The sequence below is a fragment of the Spinacia oleracea genome, chromosome 6 (assembly GCF_020520425.1).
Source record: "Spinacia oleracea cultivar Varoflay chromosome 6, BTI_SOV_V1, whole genome shotgun sequence".
Taxonomy (NCBI): Eukaryota; Viridiplantae; Streptophyta; class Magnoliopsida; order Caryophyllales; family Amaranthaceae; genus Spinacia; species Spinacia oleracea.
The window spans coordinates 76,927,820-76,949,819 of NC_079492.1; positions in this window are offsets into that span (position 1 = coordinate 76,927,820).

Sequence of the window (22,000 nt, forward strand, 5' to 3'; positions counted from 1 at the left end):
GCTGCTGCCCCTGCGTGCTTCGTCGCTGCTCATCGTTTAGCAACGCATGCCTTGCTCGCCCTTCCCTCTACAAGCGCGCGCGGCACGCAACACCCATGTTGCTGCCCGCGTCGCTGCGGCTCGGCACGGATGCGGCAGCCCACATGGCTCGACTAGCCACACGTCCACCCCAACCTTGTGTTCGTGCCTTTGGTTCGTACTACGGACCAACTTAATTAAAACAAAAATTAATTTCACGAACGTTTGCATTTAAGTTATTTTTCATAAAAAAGTTACGATTTTTATTTTCGAAAAACAACGGTTTTTACGATTTAATTTTAACGACAATCCAATTTCGTAAAATATTAAATCAAGGCTAACATTATTCAAATTTTAAGAACGAACGATTTCAACTAAAGTTTTGAACAATCACTGTATACACTACTTTCCTCCTGAACTCTCCCTTAGTGTATCTTTCAGCTTTCCTAAGAAGGGGAAGCAGACCTAAATCCCTACCAGGGAGACCAACCCAAGTGAGCACAGCCTTCTTGCAATCAGTACTGAAGCAACAATCAAAGAACAAGTGAAGGCTTGACTCAGTCATTCTTCCACATATGGGACACAAGTCATCAGCTCCTATTCCAAACTGATGCAGTCTATCCTTGGTTTCCAGTTTGCCTTGGATAGCTAACCACAGGATGAACCTGTGCTTGGGAACAATTAACCTGTTCCAAATATAAGGAGAACAGTTAACCTGTGCTTGGGAATAGTTAACCTGTGCTTGGGAACAGTTAACAGTTAACCTGTGCTTGGGAACAGTTAACCAGTTCTAAATAAACCGAATTATTAGATCTATATTATTAAAAAAATCAATTAGCGATCTAAAATTTACGAATTTGGGGAAAGCAAAATTAGGGTTTTTACTTGTCGGAAAAGGCTTAAATTTTTACCATAGATCAAGAATATAACCAGCAACATCGTGTCAAATCAATCAATTCCGAGTTGATTAGGTCGACCAATTAATTGAAATACTTTTCGAGACTTTTAATTTTAATTAGAAAATTAACAAAAACGCCCAAAAAACACCACTTTGAGGCCTGTTTTTGCAATTCCGTTCGCATGAGTTTTTCTTAGAAAATCGTTTTCAATCAGATTAGGGTCAGAAAAGTCGAAAAACCGAATCTTTTTTATTTCAGAACAAGTTACGCAATTAATCCAATAATTCATAAAAAATTCCGAAAAATCAACAAAAATTCCCAAAATTTCGACAACAGCAAAAACAATTAGATCATGCTAAAACATGCTTTGAATACATAAGGCTCGTGATACCACTGTAGGGGAATACAGTTAAACATAATAACATGTGCGGAAACAATCCCCAAAGCCAGGAAATATGTATAAATCACAAATTAAGTAAACTTATATTTGAAGCGTGTTTTCCCGAGTAATCTGTCAACAAACACGAACTTAGAACTCCACTTGTCGTTCCTCTACTTGGTTCACCGACACGATTAGATCCGTCTTGATAACCGTAGCTTAGACAATCACTAGTAGAAAAAACCCTTATTGCAGCAGGCTTTTAGACCCCTGTTGCCGCATACATCGTATGCTGCAACTAGGGGGCCTGCAAACAAATCTGAACTTGTTGCAGCGTACAATGTTCGCTGCAAAAAGGTACTTTTTGTAGGGTACATATACGTGTACGCTGCAACAAGTGTCAAAATTTTGGCTAAAATATTAACTTGTTGTAGCGTACAAAGTCGTGTACGCTGCAAAAGACTCCACTTGTTGCAGGGTACATCTATTTGTACGCTGCAACAAGTCTGAAATTTTGCCAAATTTTACACCCTTGTTGCAGCGTACACATATATATGTACGCTGTAACAAAGCACTTTTGGCGAGAAAATTCTAATTTTGTTTAGGGATACCTAGAGTGCCTTGCACCAAATATAGAAACCTGTCACAACAATAATAGAATATCGCAACCTGTATAACAAATATGAAAACAATAACTGTAGTTTTGTATATATTCCAAAACCAAAGTGCACGTACCAATACATTTAAATATATGTACGTTCCAATTTCAACTTACGCATACATTTTAACACAAAATATTGTTCTATAACATCTAAAACAACTCAATCAAGCGCCCTTGAATTGCATGACGGGCCAAGACCTTGAATTACATTGTATGTAAGTCCTACTTTCTTGCTTTTGGTGGTTGATTCTTGTGTTTTACGATCACAACTACCCACCACCACTAAATTGGACTTAGGCTTAGAGTTTGACTTCTTTGGATGCGAAATTTCCTACAACAATAGTCAATTAGCATTTGTATTATTCATAAATATATTGGAATGAGTCTTGGAAACTTGAAAATCTCATTTTAGCTCTAAATATGACCTATAACTACCCTATGAGCCTTAAATGTGCATACGTAGATTGGGATGAGTTTTATAAAGTTAAAACTATGCATATTGGTCATGTAATAAGAATAAAATGAGTCCTTAGGTTTTTTTAGTTCAAAGTTGGGAGCGGAAATGTTATTTTAGCCAAAATATGACCTATAACGACCCAATGAGCCTTAAATGTGCATACGTAGGTTGGAATGAGTTTTAGAAAGTTAAAACTATGCATATTAATCATGTAATAAGAATCAAATGAGTCCTTAGGTTCTTTAGTTCAAAGTTGGGAGCAGAAATGTCATTTTAGCTCTAAATATGACCTATAACGATCCAATGACCCTTAAATGTGCATAAATAGATTCAAATGAGTTTTAGAAAGTTAAAACTATGCATATTAGTCATGTAATAGGAATAAAATGATTCCTTAGGTTCGTTAGTTCAAAGTTGGGAGCGAAAATGTCATTTTAGCCTAAATATGACCTATAACGACCCAATGAGCCTTAAATGTGTGTAAATAGAATGGAATGAGTCTTGGAAACTTAAAACTAATCATATTAATCATGTAAAGGGTTTAAAATGAGTCCTTAGGTTCTTTAGTTCAAAGTTGTGAGCGAAAATGCCTCATTTTAGCCTAAATATGACCTATAACGACCAAACAAGTCTCAAATGTGCATAATAGATTGGATTCAGTCTTGTAAACTTAAAACTAATCATATTAATCAGTCTCAAATCTGTAGAAGCCAAAATGAAGTTTACTCTCACACACCCCATTAACTTAATTCAACACGCTCATAACAACAATAAGTTAACAAAACAACACATAGAACTACTCGAAATGACAATAGATGCATCTGTGTAATATTGCTACTGAGTTATATTGTATCCCTATGGGCTGAATGAGCCAGCGTAGCTACAGAAAAAGCCAACACCAGACCAGACTGACTGACAGCAATAACTTGGCCAAAATTGACCAGGGTTGACCAGAACCAAGCCCTAGAAACATGTGATTTAGGTACCATCTGATTTAGATATGTAGGATTCTCTACAAATCAAGTGGCTACTGTGTTACTGATTCAGGTACGTTGGTGATGCTTCTGCAATTTTTTTTATATCAGCCTGCACTTGTTTTTATATCAGCCTGCTAAAGTACTTATGATGAAGGCATCATTGATTAATGTTTGCCATGCCCAAGTGATAAAGTCTTTTTGCTACAACTCAAAAGCTATCAGTCCACAGTCCTAGGGAAACAAATATATTGTACACTAGCTTAAACTGTACGCATACAATCTCTATGCATTCGATTATATAAGAGGTGAACTCTACATGTATACAATTCTCTTGAAGGCCATCCATCCATCAAAGTTCTGCTAGTTTAGAAATACCATTTGAACCCTTTAATTGGTCTAAAAGTGAAGAAATTCCTACCTATTCTACCATATTTCCAATATATGTTCATACTCAGGGGACAAATTGCTAGCTAATACACAACGGGAATGTACCAATCTCATACAGAACAGAACAAAAAAGCAACCAATCAAATATGAAAGTTGTTTAGTTTATATTTATGAACTTTTGATTACTGCAAACAATGTCAACTTAGGACAAGTTGACCAAGCAAACTGCAGATATCATCTTCAGAGAGAGAGTAGCAACAGTACCTTCTCTTGGAGATTTCTGCAGATATGCTCTCTGGCAGAAAGTCTTAGCTGCAAAGATTGTACATTGTCCTGCAGTTTCTTTGCTTCTTTTTCATCATGCTTTGATTTCTTAGCCTATTGAAAGAAATACGAGCATAAACAGCAGGAAAAACTCAACTACAATATTATTTTCAAACTGTATCAACAAGAACAAAAGACAGTTTGAAAATGGTGGATTTTTTATTTGTTGATGTATTTATGTTTGATTTAATTCAAATGCCTCTCAGTTACCTCAGTCTGAGGCTGAACAGAGCTTTCGGATACAGGGGTGTGAAATTTTCTGAGGCTACGTCTAACCTTCTCAAGCTCATGTTGTGGATTTTCATGCACCAAATCTGCGGGGTGGCTTACAACTTTCTTCAGATTTCGCCGAGGTTTTTCTACTTCAGAGGTGGACTGCGTTGACATGTTATCATAAAGGGAAGGAACCTTGCGAAAACTGCGCTTAGGCCTGCCTGTTTACCCATCAATAACAAGTGAGTTCCCTTGTTTTTTTTTAACCTTGGAGTTAGTGACTTTCTTTGGGGGAGAAATTGGTTTCCATGGGCAGGATATTGACCATCTATCCAACCATTTCTGGACTGAATTTGGATCTGTCACATCATATTGGACTCGCAGAGGCATCACTGCAGGTGATGGAGCTAGAAGCTGTATGGGAAGAAAAAAAACGTCAGAAAAAATAATAAAAAACAAATCCATTGACTTTGGTGGCAGTTACACAAGATAGATAAATTCAATTAAATTTCCTCTTTCAACAACTCTTAGAAAGATATCTCACAAGTTTGAAAGTTGCATTTCATCAAGACAAAGATAGAATTCAATCATTCATTGAGTAGAATATACTTAAGACAATTAACTACAAATAAAACTTTTCAAAGAAGTCACTTGGTCGATACACTGGAATTGAGCACTGTAGAGCTTAAGTGGGCAGATATGGATGCTTTTAGTTAGTTGACCCCAATCGTCGCACAGGGACCCGCTCAGCCATTCACTAGTAGAAAAAACCCTTATTGCAGCGGGCTTTTAGACCCCTGTTGTAGCGTACATCGTATGCTGCAACTGGGGGGCCTGCAACAAGTCTGAACTTGTTGCAGCGTACAATGTTCGCTACAAAAAGTGGTTTTTTGCAGCGTACATATGTATGTACGCTGCAACAAGTGCCAAAAATTTGGCAAAAATTTGGACTTGTTGCAGCGTACATATATATGTACGCTGCAAAAGACTCAACTTTTTGCAGCGTACATTTATTTGTACGCTGTAACAAGTCTGGAATTTTGCGAAAAAATTTTCCCTTGTTGCAGCGTACAATATATATGTACGCTGCAACAAAGCAATTTTGGCGGGAAAATTCTAATTTTGTTTAGGGATACCTAGAGTGCCTTGCACCAAATATAGAAACCTGTCAAAACAATAATAGAATAACGCAACCTGTATAACAAATATAAAAACAACAACTGGAGTTTTGTATATATCCCAAAACCAAAAGTGCACATACCGATACATTTAAATATATTTACGTTCCAATTTCAACGTACGCATACATTTTAATATAAAAGATTGTTCTATAACATCTAAACCAACTCGATCAAGCGCCCTCAGGTCAATAATAAATACTTGGTGGTAAAAAACTTCGCCCATTGCTCACGAAGCACATCAATTTCCTCACTAGCATAAGGCACAGTCCTCGGAGTATAGACTTTACAAAAACAAAAATTTGATGGAGCATTAGATCGATTAAATGCAAATGAAATGTCACATTTTAACATTCAAGCACCTAATGACAATGTATTAATAGTCTAGAATACGAATCAATTAGTTACTTACCTCATCTAGCCGGCCTTCATAGTCATGTTGTAACGTGACTATCTTTAACATGAACTTCATAACATAATAGCCACACTCAGTTCCGCCGATTTGTTGAGCACACTGATTAAGAAACATAATACTTTATCTTGCAAGGCCAATAGTTAATAAAAACAAAGCAAAAAGCTAATTAAGAAACATGTTATACCTCTATATGAATGGGTTTACACGACTTAAAACTCGTGTTATTCGGACAATTACCACCATTGCACTTGTACACTTTGTATGCCCTAGAAAATTAACGAAACACGGGTACTCATGAATATTATTTTGGCTTAGGTTTCTTAAAGACTAATGTAATTTGTAAGCAAAAGAACTTACAAACTCAAGATTCCCCATGCATAATCTGTTCGACGTGGATCTCTAGCAGAATCGAAAATATATACATAACCTCTACGTAGGTCCATCACGTATAAATTCCAATGATTTCTGTATAATTTATAAATGATATAGTAAATATTTAATAACAATAATAATTAATATTATATATGAAACTTATATAACACACTTACTCTTGATTATATGGGATTAAAAACCAATTAGTTAGGTTAGGATTACCCATCTTCTCCTTTTCAATTTCAGCTTGGAATTTTTTTTTCAAATACATTGTTGGCGCTCCAGGGTCGGCCTTGATTCTAGTGCTTGACATAATCTCGGGACAAATGAACGAAATCCGAGACATTTCAAATGATTTGGCATGATCGTGCAATAAACACCTACAAAATAAACAAGATTACACTATTAAGATAAATAAAGAGAAAAAACTTCAAAGAAATAATAGTTATATTAACAACAATAAAACATTTAATTACAATATGTAGACTTGGATCGCTGAAATGTTTAAGCACGCCCCGCGAAGGAACTCTCCTATATCAGACGCAGTTATGTATGTTTCTTTATCAAAATCCGAGTGCCAAACTGAGGCCGCCAATGGGATGGTAGTATTATCATATATATCATCAGGCGCCGAAGTTTTAACTTTCCTAGACTCAATCCAATCAATTTATGCCATTTGAGACTTGTTTGGTCGTTATGGTTCATATTTATGCTAAAATGAGACATTTTCGCTCCCAACTTTAAACTAACGAACCTAAGAACTCATTTCAATCTAATTACACGGTCCATATGATTGGTTTTAACTTTCCTAGACTCAATCCAATCAATTTATGCACATTTGAGACTTGTTTGGTAGTTATGGTTCATATTTATGCTAAAATGAGGCATTTTCGCTCCCAACTATGAACTAACGAACCTAATGACTCATTTTAACCTTTTAAATGATTAATATGATTAATTTTAACTTTCCAACACTCGATCCGATCTATTTATTCACATTAGACAGTTGTTTGGTTGTTGTGGTTCATATTTATGCTAAAATGAGGCATTTTCGCTCCCAACTATGAACTAAAGAACCTAAGAACTCATTTTTAGGCTAATATGACACTTTCGCTCCCAAACTTGAACTAACAAACCTAAACACTCATTTTAATCCTTTTAAATGATTAATATGATTAGTTTTAACTTTCCTAGACTCAATCCAATCAATTTATGCCATTTGAGACTTGTTTGGTACTTATGGTTCATATTTATGCTAAAATGAGACATCTTCGCTCCCAACTTTGAACTAACGAACCTAAGAACTCATTTCAATCTAATTACACGGTCCATATGATTGGTTTTAACTTTCCTAGACTCAATCCAATCAATTTATGCACATTTGAGACTTGTTTGGTAGTTATGGTTCATATTTATGCTAAAATTAGGCATTTTCGCTCCCAACTATGAACTAACGAACCTAAGGACTCATATTAACCTTTTAAATGATTAATATGATTAATTTTAACTTTCCAAGACTCGATCCGATCTATTTATTCACATTAGAGACTTGTTTGGTTGTTGTGGATCATATTTATGCTAAAATGAGGCATTTTCGCTCCCAACTATGAACTAAAGAACCTAAGAACTCATTTTTAGGCTAATATGACACTTTCGCTCCCAACTTTGAACTAACAAACCTAAACACTCATTTTAATCGTTTTAAATGATTAATATGATTAGTTTTAACTTTCCTAGACTCAATCCAATCAATTTATGCCATTTGAGACTTGTTTGGCCGTTATGGTTCATATTTATGCTAAAATGAGACATCTTCGCTCCCAACTTTGAACTAACGAACCTAAGAACTCATTTCAATCTAATTACACGGTCCATATGATTGGTTTTAACTTTCCTAGACTCAATCCAATCAATTTTTGCACATTTGAGACTTGTTTGGTAGTTATGGTTCATATTTATGCTAATTTAGTCAACTAAGGTCAATTTAGGTCAATTTATTCAACTAAGGTCAATTTAAGCCCGCTCGTTTTGATTTAAGTCATTCTAGCTCAAGATTAGGAGACATGTTAATTAGCGCAACACTAGGAGAAAACGCACAACTCACCAAAAGTAAATACGTGCGTTATTTTCCGATTTTGAGAACTTCTGAAAAGACACAAATCACTGAAAGCTTCTGAAAATTTCTGACTCGGAGATCTCAAGTCATCTGCACAGAAAGTTAGAAAACTTCGGTCAGGAACAAAAGTAAGATGTGGAAGTACAGTAAGAATTAAAGAAAGCTAGAAAACTATAGTCATGAACACAATGGAAGTATAAAATAAGAATTAAAGATGTGGAAGTACAAACTACACCTTCCTAAATGCTAGAAAAGATACATTTAATCTGATATTCAGTTAGCTAGAATTACCTATTCCCAGAAGCCAACTCATCTTATTCATTTACGGTTTATAACCCAAATTCCTTCCCTATGATCTGTACGCATATTATTAGTATTATTTGCATCTTCCTCCTCCGGTAACGGTTGAACAGTCGTTGATAACAGGGGTGTTTCATCGTACTTGTCATACTCATCTTCATCCACAACATCATCAATACCTAGAATATTTCTCTTGCCTTGGGCAACTGCACGCCATATAGGATCAACATTGTCTACCACATAGAAAATTTGCTTAGCTTGTGATGCTAGAATGAATGGCTCGTCACTATCACTTAATCGATCAAAGTTAACCAATGTTAAACCCGGAAAAATTTCATCTTGTTTCACCCCATTATGGTTGTTGGCCCACTTGCACCGGAATACAGGGATCGTAAATTTGTTGTAATCAAGCTCCCATATTTCTTCGATAACACCATAATATGATTGTGTCGCATCAACCGGTCTTCTGTCCTTGGCGCTTGCATAGACCCTAGATGCTGCAACATGCTTCACTCCACTATTCTGCACCACACTCTTTTCATCTTGTCTTCTAGTGTAGAAAGTGAACCCATTGATATCATACCCTTCATAAGACAGAATACATAGTCGAGGACCTCGAGCTAACCACTGGACCATTTCAGAAACATCTAGATTTTTTTTCATTTCCTCGGCTTCTTCCTTCTTAAACCAATCAACAAATGTGCGATTATGTTCTTGCATCAACGCTCTTTCCTTCAACTTAGGATTCTTTTGTTGCAATTCTAGCAAATGCTTATCTATGTAAGGATTGACCTCGGTAAGATGCTGCAACACACAAAGATGTGCCTTATTCTTCCTTTCAGATGGAGGCGAGATCACATTTTTACCAATTACCCCATGCCCTTCAAGCCTAGGGGCATGACGAGATTTTGGAAGACCTATTTGCTCAAGCCTTGATAAGAATTCAGCTACATATTGAGATATCTCTTCCTCAAGGACTCCCCGAATGATACTACCCTCCGGCCTTGCCCGATTCTTTGTTTTGTCCTTTAAATCCCCAAAAAATCTCTCAAAAGGATACATCCATCTTAAGAACACCGGACCACATAACTTGATTTCTCGAACTAAATGGACAATTAAGTGCACCATAATATCAAAGAAAGATGGTGGAAAGTACATTTCAAATCGACACAAAGTTTCAACAATATCATTGTGCAAAGAATCTAATTTCTCCGGATCAATCACTTTAGTACATATGGAATTGAAAAACACACAACGTTTTGTTATAACATGTCTCACGTGTTTCGGCAATATCCCACGAAGTGCAATTGGCAAAAACACATTAATCATTACATGGCAATCATGAGACTTCATACCAACCAACCTAAGGTCCGAGAGAGATACTAGGCGCTTTACATTCGACGAATATCCCGAGGGAACCTTAATTCCATGTAAGCACTCACAAAACTGCTTCTTCTCCTTTCTTGACATTGTGTAACACGCTGGAGGCAGATAAGTCTTAGTACCACCCGCACCAGATTTTTCAACAAGCCACAAATCTGGTCGAATATTCCTCTTTTTCATATCTTTCCGCACATTCTCATTGTCCTTAGTCTTTCCAGGCATGTTTAGCAAAGTCCCAATGATAGCATCGCACACATTTTTCTCAATGTGCATTACATCGAGACAATGCGTAACCGACAAATCTCTCCAGTAGGGAAGATCCCATAATGGAGATACTTTCTTCCACAAAACACCCTTTTTAGACTTGGACTTATAGCACTTGTCGTATTTGGTTTCAACATTTTTTATTCGTTCATAAACCTGTGATCCTGTCAAAGGCGTACGAGCTACTCTTTCCTCGGTGAACCCATTGAATTCTTTCTTCTTCTTACGATAAGGGTGATATCGACTGAGGTGCTTCCTGAAATCTGGGTAAACATTTTTCTTGAAATTATGCAACCATGTGGGATTCATGTCCTCTTCACATATAGGGCATGCTTGTTCTCCTTTGGTTTTGTATCCAGACAAGTTTCCATATGCCGGAAAATCATTTATAGTACAAAAACCATAGCTCGCAATGTAAAGCTTGAATTGGTGTGTGCATCGAACATTGAAACACCTTCATTCCACAATAATTTCAAATCATCTATGAGTGGAGCCAGGTACACATCTATGTCATTTCCAGGTTGCTTAGGCCCCGAGATGAGGAGTGATAACATGATATGCTTCCGCTTCATACACAGCCATGGAGGAAGATTATAAATTGCTAGAAGAACCGGCCATGTGCTATGTTGACTGCTTAGAGTTCCATATGGATTCACACCATCTGCACATAAAGCAAGCCTTAGATTTCTAACCTCCTTACCAAATTCAGGATATTTCTTATCAATATTTCTCCATTGAACAGAATCTGCAAGATGTCGAAGGAGTCCATCTTTCTTCCTCACTTCCGCATGCCACCTTAAGTTTTTTGCTTGTTTCTTCAATGAAAACATACGCTTAAACCTAGGTATGATTGGAAGATACCACAAAGACTTAGCAGGCGGGCCCCTCTTAGCTGAATTTGCCCCTTTACGTTTGTAACGAGATGCGCCGCATGTTGGACACTCATCCAAATGTTCATGCTCTTTTCTGTAAAGAATACAATCATTTGGGCAAGCATCTATCTTGTCGACCTCTAAGCCTAAGGGACACATCAATTTCCTGGCAAAATAGGTAGAGGTGGGGATATCATTCCCTTCCGGCAAAAATTCACCTACCCACTCCAATAAGGTGTCAAAGTGTTCATCTCTCCAACCACCTTTACATTTGAGGTTGTAAAGTATTGACACACATTCCAACTTGCTGAATTTTGTACAACCGGGATACAAAGGAGTTTCAGCAGCCTTTGATACTTGTTCGAACATCTGAGGTCGTTCGTCCAAGTAATCTTTCAGCCCATCCATCATCTCATTTATTTCATCATCTTCTTCCTCATCATCATCCGTCTCATTATTCTCATAAATATCATCATCACTCTCATTACTTTGAACATCAAATTCATGGACACTAGAACTTGGACGATCAGGTATTGTTTCACCATGCCAAAACCAAACATGGTAATCTTGCTTAAACCCACGGCGAAATAAATGATCCTCAATTTCATCAATGTCACCTAACCGCTTGATATTGTTACAATCACGGCAGGGACAATAGATTTTTTCGGCTTTTGTACTCCATTGGTGTGCTAAAGCACATCCAATGAACTCTGCGACCCCACTCAAGTATTCTGCCATAGTATGGTCACCATACATCCAACGACGACTAATTACTAATAACAACAACAAAAGGTTCCACACATAAACACATAGATTAAGAAGTCACAAAATCATTAAGAAGTTCCGCAAATCTTTGATTACATCATTTAAGTTTATCAATGCTTCACTGAAGTGATATTAGAAGTCCAAAAACAATCCTAATAAGTAAAACGGAATGGATACTTAAGCATAAAATACTAATGTACACATTTTATTATTACACTTACTGTACTTATCCAAATTTTATTTATCGTAAAAATGATATGCACTTACTGTACTATTGATTTCAACTTTCAAAAGAGGAAAAGAGAAACTTTATGAAGATAATTAGATATATCAATACCTTATGTAATTGTTGAAATTCAAACAAGCACGATGATAGATTATGCTGGCAGTACGATCATCGCCCCTCTCTTCAACCATATGCGTATCTACCTATCTTCACAATTAACTGCAAATTAAAGAAATAATTGAAAAACAGCCAAAAAAAATCAAAAAAATCAAAATAAAAATAAAAGTTGAACAAACGAAAATCAAAAACGAAAATTGAAAATGAAAATCAAAACGAAAATCAAAAACGAAAATCAAAAACGAAAATCAAAACGAAAATCAAAAACGAAAATTGAACCCTAATCTGAAAACGAAAATCAAAAACGAAAATAAAAATTGAACAAACCATAATTACTTGTTGTGGCAAGGAGAGTAACGCCGAGCAACCACTGGAACCAGGACGCGACGGGGGGACGCTGAACCCCCGGCCGACCAAGAATATCGACGTTTCAGGGACTGAGTAGGCGCGCGAGAACAGAACGGGATGGGGGAGATGAGGCGAGAACAGAACGGAACGGAACGGACACACCGGCGAAGACAGCAACGCAGGGCGGAGCAACGCCTGAGTTCGACGGCGACGCAGGGCTGAGTTCGACGGCTGAGTTCGAAGGATGCTTGGATATTTGTTTAAGGGAAAAAGCTTGGAGAGAAGGAGTACGTACGTTAGAGCGCGGTTTCAAAATTTTGTTTAAGGGAAAAACCTATTGACATACGTTATTGCAGCAAAAAATTTTGAAACGCGGACTTGTTGCAGGGGGCAATAGCATGTACGCTGCGATAACGTCGGGTTGTTGCTGCGGGCTTTTATTTTGTACGCTGCAACATACACTTTTGCTGCGAACAATTAAAATGTAGGCTGCGATAACCCTTTAAAGGGTTTGACCCGCGTTGACCGACTGGTTGTTGAAGCGTATTTATACATGTACGCTGCAACAAGGGGGCTGCAACAGGGGTTTTTTCTACTAGTGATTCAAGGAAACAAACTAGCAAGCTTTTAGCCACTTAAGGTTGAATTCAGTTTCTTAGTTGCCAACTATATTGTACAGGACGAGAAGGAAACATACCCCTCATCCTTTTCTTCTTTTGTACATGATATTAGAATGAGTAGATCCATTACGGGAGGGAGAGGGTTGGACAAGAATTCAATTTTTAAACAACGTAATTTGGCCATGGTCTTTTACTTCACCCAGTTATTAAGGTACTAACATATTTTAATCAGACAGTTTCAAGAGAAATTTGGCACGTGTATGTCATTATAGTAAGATTATGTCAACGCTTACTTTTCTTGTAAATGCATTCACGGACAAGCTTGTGGCGCCAGCAGACAGGTCTCTATGAACCCCAATTTTCCATCCTGAAACTTTGAAAAATTAGTAGGAGAGAAATAGAGTTGTTAGCAATAATCATGTTTAGCAACAGAGTTCAGAAGAAAAAGAACAATCAACTTTCATGTGAGCTGCATTTAACGAACAAAACTGATCCCAACAAAAAGCCAAGTATGGTCATCAATTGATGTGGTCAATATCAACCACAATTCACTTTGCTGACTGAATCTCACATCCATAAAATACTTGGTTAAAAGTTATTGTGTAATATAGAGTTCACCAGTGATTAGAGGAGTCATCAAACAATAGAACTAGGCTTCACTCCTTTCAGTGAACAAGATAGAAGCAGCCGGAAGAACCGCAATGTTAATATAAGCAGATCATAATAAAAACATGGCCAAATTTCAAGATGAAGTTACTATTTCTGGCACTAAAAAATGCATTTTAGCTTGAAATATTTGTTAGGAGCTATAAATGTTATTGGGCTATCCCCTGACAATTCACTACAAGTCTGCAACTCAGGAATAAAAAAAAATATAACGACTACATGGCAATACATTAGCACTAGTAGCCTGAATGATGCAACAAACCCAAGACGCGTAGGAAATTATTTTACTAGAGGTATGGACTGCTAGAGAACAATGAGAAGGATCAACAGAAAAATATGTTAATCACTCGACAATTACCTTCTTCAATAGTAAATTGCAATTAACAACAATCAACCCACCTCCCCTGCTCCACCCCACCACGACCGCCACCACCACCACCACCATTCTCTAATTCCAACACCACCGCATCTTTATCTATGAACAAACCCTAAAAACGAATTAAACAAACGAATTGAACAAACCCTAAAAACAAATTGAAAAAACGAATTAAACCCTAAAAACGAATTGAACAAACCCTAAAACGAATTGAACAAACGCACAGAACTCTAAAAACGAATTGAACAAACCGGCACCTGGAGAGGAGGCGAGAAAGGAAACCCACCGGCGACTGGCGAGGAGGCCAGAACCACCGACGACTCGACGAGGAAGTTGACGACGCAGGGAATGGTATTTTTTTGAGGGGACGACGCAGGGAAAGCCAAGGGAAGAAGAAGGGAGTTGGAGCGCGAGAACATTGAGATGCTTAATTTGTTCTGAATTAGTGTTCAACCAATATTGCAGCGAATGTTTTTTTAACCCGGGCTATTGCAGAGGGCTTTTAAATGTACGCTGCGATAAAAACGGGCTATTTCAGGGGGCTTTTAAAATGTACGCTGTAACAAACCTTTTTGCAGAGAACAATTAAATTGTACGCTGCAACAACCCTTTAAATGGTTTGACCCGCGTTGACCAACTGGTTATTAAAGCGTATTAACATAGGTACGCTGCAACAAGGGGGCTGCAACAGGGGTTTTTTCTACTAGTGAATCAATCAAGAGTTTTTAGCTTTTTGGGAAGAACAGTTTTCACAGAGAGAAAACTGAAGAATGTAATATTCTGAATTAGGTTTAGGGTTGGAAAACTAATGAATCATATTTATATAGGGTATTTTAGGCTCATTTAGGTTGCAATTCTAGGCATTTATCTCATATTAGTTTCATTTAAAGTCATAATTGCATAAGTCGTCGTTATTGTACTTTATTACGCTCCGTTTGTGTTTTCTTTGATATTTCAGGTGATTTTACAATCATTTGGATGTTTCCAGAGATTTGGAGGTGAATCGAATGATCACCGGATGGTTTGAGTCGGAGACGAAGTGTTTGATTAGAGAATTGAGCTTTCCGGGGATGAATATGTCAGTCCGGATGATTAGCTCGATGTATCGCTTGTGCATAGAGTCGTTACACCCTTTGTTGGCTCGCAAGATCCCTCGTTGGCTATTAAGATCTCTCGTTGGCTCGCAAGATCCCTCGTTGGCTCACTACATCTCTCTTTGGCTCGCAAGATCGCTCGTTGGCTCGCTACTATTAGGTTATGATACATATAACTGAATATAAATCATGCGGAAAAACCATAAAACCAGGAATCCAAATTAATTGCCACATAACAATTAGCATAATTTAGGATGCATACTCTTTGTAGCGTGCCCTCCCTAGATGCGCCCGAACCGAACAAGAACAAGTCTAGGACTCCAAATGTCGTCCTTCCGTAGATAGTCCACAGCACGCTCGGATCCGCCTTAAATTTAATTAACTATAATTGCACCTAAGGTTCTATGAATATGTTCGAATATTTTAGGCAAATATTAGACTTAGTTTTAATCCTTAAAACTAGGTGAATAATTGAAATAATGTTATATATAAATTTGTGAATGCCATCACATATTTATAGAGTAGGAATATGGAATTAGAAGTCTACTAGGATTCAAGTATTCTAAGTCTATTAGAATCAGAGTTTACTTAAAACTAGTAACCTAGGAAATTAATCTTTTAATCTAATCATAATCGCTTAAGGATTTAATTCATGCACAAACTCCAACACGCACACGAGCACGGCCCACAAGCGAGCATGACATGCCCGCGCGCGCGAGAAGCCTGCAGCAGGCTTACAGCCCACACGCAGCCTCGCAACCCGCGTTGCTCACAGCCCGCGTTGCTCGCAGCCTTGCTCGCAGCCGAAGGGCGTGTTGGGCCTGGCTTTGCGCTAGGCCTTGCGTGCCTTTGGCTTGCTGCATTTCTCGTGCCTTGCGCGCTGGGCTTGCTAGGCGTGGGCCTAGCTTCGTGCTGAACCTTCGTCTAGCAAGCTCGTCCGATGCTTATTTCGTACGACACGCTTCTGATTAATTTTCCGATTCCGGAATTCATTTCCGATTCGAACAATATTTAATATTTCCGATTCCGGAATTAATTTCCGTTTAGAACAAATATTTAATATTTCCGATTCTGACAATATTTCCATTTCCGGCAATATTTCCGATTCCGGCAATATTTCCATTTCCGATAATATTTTCCGATACGTACCATGTTTCCGTTTCCGGCAACATCTACGACTTGGATAATATTTATATTTCCGATACGATCCATATTTCCGTTTCCGGCAATATCATCGTTTCCGTAGTATCCATAATTTTCCTTTTGAAAATTTCAGCTCCCACTGGAACCGAGATCCGTCGATTCCGAATATTCATAAATGGAGTATTTAATTCACTTAAATACTTGATCCGTTCACGTACTATTTGTGTGACCCTACGGGTTCAGTCAATAGTAAGATGTGGATTAATATTATTAATTCCACTTGAACTGAAGCGACCTCTAGCTAGGCATACAGTTCACTTGATCTCAATGAATTATTAACTTGTATAATTAACACTGAACCGCATTTATTAAATTTAGCATTAAATACATACTTGGACCAAGGACAAGTGTGCATTTCCTAATTCCTTTGTCGCTTGATGCTTGCTCTTGAACATAAGGTAAGAGTTGTCATCCTTATTATGTCCAGAGGTGTTTCTCGGTTTCAGAGTTCAACTGATCAAATAAACAGATAATCATAGCCTATGATTCGTCTGAGCACGGCCATGCATTTTACAGTTTCTAGCTCTCCGAGTGGCCTTGTACAACTTTCAGCATCTCATCCCGATTTATGGGAGGACAATCCCAATCTTGCGATCTTGAGATTAGACTTCACTTGATAGGTGATTACCCGAGCGTTGCCTTTATAGCCTCCTTTTACGGTGCGACGGTTGACAACGTCAAAGGAAGCAGTTCTCAAACAAGTAATCTCAAATCACTCAGGTATTGAGGATTAGTGTCTAATAATTTTAATGAAATTTACTTATGACAGATTTTCATCTCTTACAGTAAAGTTTCCTAGGTCTGTCCGATACTAGTCTTCCCAAAGTAAGTATGTATGCAAATGATAGCGACATTGCCATGTCCACATAGTTTAAGAAACAAAACTACTAGTCATCTTGCATTCTAGTCGTCTAGCGTTTTCTATGCGTCCATCTTTATAGAAAACTCCGACCAGGGACCATTTTAAACTTTTGACATTCAAGTTAAATTGATAGACATTTCTTAGTCACAGGACTGGTCCTAACAGTCTATCTTGAATATATCGTCAATTTGAAGGGACTCATCATTTAATACTAAACCAAGATTAAATGGAATATGAAAATACATTTCATATATGATAAATGTTCAACCCCAATGTTTTACAACCATGGGCCTCAAACCCATCATTAAAACAATTAATGGAATTCAAAGCTATGCTTGATTTCCATTGCCACAATGTGAGTGTTGTTTCTCACTTGTTTCATAGGTTTAGTTATCATGCTTTTCCAATCTTAATATCCTTTTCATCGAATGTTCTTCGAGATAGACGATAAGATCTTTGGAGTATGTTTATTTTGTGATCTAGTCTTTCTTGCTACAATAGCGGTTCTACGCATTTTGCAATGAAGAACCATCAAGTCAGCAGACATGTGCTCCACCCAAGTTCAGAGAAGAACTCTTTAACGTAAACAACCCTGTTTTATTGCTTCTTAGGCAATAAGTACTTTTACTTCAACTGTATAGGTTGCTAGTGATGCTTTGTTTGGATTTACCTATCCAAGCAGTTCATAGATATGTGGAAGACTTTCCATCTATATCTCAGAACATAGAAATTAATATTTAATTTCCCACGCAACAACTCGTGGTCTCTAATCCATGTTGCCATTTCAAAACACGATGCTCTTTAGCTCGTCCTTGCCAATGGTTAACTCCAAAGTAATCTTGCTTGATCCTTTGCCAGTGTTTATGCGTGTAGCATCAATATTTAGCATATCTTTATTTCCTTGAATCAAGAACTATTCCTATATATCTTTTAAGTACCATAAGTTTTTCTTGATTTCAATCTACTTGATCTTTACTTAGACCAATAGAGATTGGTATATGTTCGTTATGCCTAAAGCCATACGATACATTTTTGGCGATCCTCATATTATATCATACATGATAAATTCTTTTGCAGAATAATTCCCAATTTAATTCTATTCATGTAACTTTAGCTATCCAATTTCAGGAGATACTAAATCCAGCTAAATTCTTTGACATATAATATAGGTGAAGAATCTCATTAGATTCTTTGATGTTTAACTAAGTAAATGCTTATACATAGTTCAAACATTTATTACTTAGATTTATTCATATGGGTCGAATATCTCCAATGGAGTCTTTCGTGTTTGATTTAGTAAATGCCATTACTTGATCCAAAACAATATTATAAGATCTTTGTAAATAGATCTTAATACCCAGTATGTACTAAGTTTCGCCTTGGTCCATCATTGATAAATAATTTCAAATCTTAAGTCATTAGCATTTGAATGTTATTTCACAATAGAGAGATATGTGTGATACACATAGGACCAATTAAGTTTTACGTAATCCCCTAAACTTCTTATCTATAAGAATCATGTACATTTTATGAAACTAAAGTACTTATTAGCTTCACTAAAATATAGTTCCAATTCCAAATTGCTTGCTTAAATATGTACTTAGATTTCATAAGCTAGCTTTCTTTTTCAAGCATTTATTTGGATCCACAAATCCTATGACATGCCATGTACATAGTTTCTTCCAAAATTTGATTGAGGAATACGTTTTGTCATCCAATTTCCATGTGTACCAATATGCAATCATTGCTTGATTTATAGACTTGAACATTATGATTATGCATGAGGTTTCAACACAATCCATGCCATGAATTTGCTTGTAACCTTTTAGCAACTAATCTAGCTTTGTGTGTGAACACAATTCTATGTTTAATGGTTTTTATCCTTAAAACCAATTTGCAACCAATAGGTGTTAACCTATTCTTGCAAATCAACAAATTTTCAATTTTGTCATCAAGACATTGTTTATGTTTTATGGCCTTTAACCATCTAAAACATTTGAGTCTATCTATGGCCTCTAACCATTTTAGGGAATATGGGTTTCGTCATAGCTTTCTTACAAGTCACAAACTCATTAATCTACATGATAATAGTTTGACTGCAAGTTGTAGGTTTCTTTACTATCTAATAGAAGAATCTCATAGTTTCAGTGACCTGAACTCTATGTTTCTTCACTATCTAATAGAAGAATATCATAGTTTCAGTGACTTGAACTCTATGTCTACTTGGGTATAGAACATCAAACAATAGAATATCAACAAACACTTGAAAGTCCTTTGAATATTTTGTTCTCCTTGAAGCACTTGTAGAGCCTTCTAAGAGATGTCCATTCTTTAAAGCCACTTCTAAAGTCCTTAAAGATTACGTGTTCGGATTTTATAAAGAACTTCGGGAAAGCCTCCGGAATGTCCGTTTACGTTTGTTGTTCGCCTCAAATACTTTCGAGGTCTATTTTCTCCCACTTGTCATTTTGGAAACGAATCTCCAAAAGGACATTATTTCGAGTAAACAAACATTATGTTCTCAAAATTCGTGGTAAAAACAATACCCTTGTGTCTCATTTGAATAAATCACAATGAAACATATATCTATACTTGGGCCTTAGTTTGTCGAATAACAAACGCTAAGCTCCCACTGAGTTTAGAAACTCTTTAGATATATATATATTTGAAAAGATATTCTGAAATTACTTTTTTCAATAGCTTTGACAAATTTGGTTTAGTGTAGTGGTAGTTGAGCATTTTGTTTAGAAATTATAGGAAAAGTCTTTATGATTCATCATTGATCGAATCAAGTACTAATTGACTTCGATCTTTCCAACTTAGATATGCCATAACTTATGGAGCTAGATCGTGAAATTACAACACACAATCATTGATGATCATTCTTGACTTAAGTAATCATCAACATGATCTAACCTAGATCTTTATGATTTCTTGCCAAAGGGATTTTATACTTTTGAATCAATGAACTAGCCAAACAGATTCAAACTTATATCACTTTGAGTAAATAAACCAATATTCACTCAAATCTAGGTGAAATAATAAAGTCATAAAATCTTTCTTTAGCTTTGAACTCTATTGTCTAGGGGTTCTAACAATAGTTCATATCTTTTTTTACTTTCACCAAGTAAGACTAGCTTGTCTTAAATGATCTAGAAATCAATCAACTTTCAAAAGTCCATCAAAATAGAGCTTTAGAATGCTAACTTGTTAACATGGTCTAAGCAACAATGCTAAAGTTTTGTGGAACTCAAATCAAGAGATTGATTTTAACCTAGTAAATTTCTTATTGTTAAAGAGTTGTTTGTTTTAATCAAGCATATATGACTCAACCCGTAAATGACCATTTCATTCAAATAAACAAACAAACATTGTTTTTGTTTTTCTTGAATGTGAGTCTTTCTGTGATTGAAGCAGAAATTTAGGTATGCTGATTATGGAACAAAATAGCCATTAAGTTCCATCCTTGAAAGGACTTAAAACAAACTAGATGACCCTACAACTAATGTAGCATTGCCATGCTTCATTTCCCACTTGTAGGTCATTAGTGTATCCTGGCTTCCATTGTTTGAGTTATTACCGAAGTAAGAACCTTAAGCGGTATATGATACCAAGGAAGTTTGATTGTTAGGTCACTTTTCTTTTAAACATAAACTTATAGGTAGAAACGGAATCGTAAATTCCTTTCGTTTGTTCCTTGTTTTCCTATTTCTTGTACCCTTTCTTATAGTCTTAAGACTTGAATTCTTTAGTGTTGACTTTTATACTTTGTTAGACATGTCCAATGTCACTCCAACAAAGTTCTTACCATTTTATTTATGTTGAATATTCTGTTTCAACTAGATCATCTTACGAGAAGCTTCTAAAGTTCTCTAAGCATCGATCTAATTCGAATGTCTAGGGACTAGACGCATTCGATAATTAAATGGACAGAGATATTAGGTTGTTAACAATTGGTAAAGCTGAGCGTTTAAACTCAATGCTTTATGATCTCAAAACTACATTGTATTTTGAATTCACAAGCACCAATAGGTTTTCCATTCGACTTTGATACTCGAAAACAACCATAAAAGTCGCTATAACAAACGTACATTGAAATTGCTCATTTTCTCTCATTTCCGTGAATCGTTCTTGGATTCACTACCAATCGAGGAAATTTACTATTACCTTTCTAAAAGGATTTACTGCAGTGCAAGATATTTAATTATAAACAATAATTAAAACATACATTGAAGCATGCAAAGTCTAAACATTTATCATGAGTAATAACTTGAAAATTAAAACAATCATGCAATTTAAACAAGTCATTGGCATTTTATTCGAATTTATTGCTCCAGCAGGTGTAAATAAAATGATTCCAAGATCCTTAAATCATTGAAGAATTAATCACATTATGTATTTAGACTCAATTCTAAAATATTTTAGGTAAGAAAAGCCTTTGCTAATAGTCTAGAAAATACTCTTGGTTGATAGGTACGTCTAAGAACTTATTAGGTAAACCTATCTCA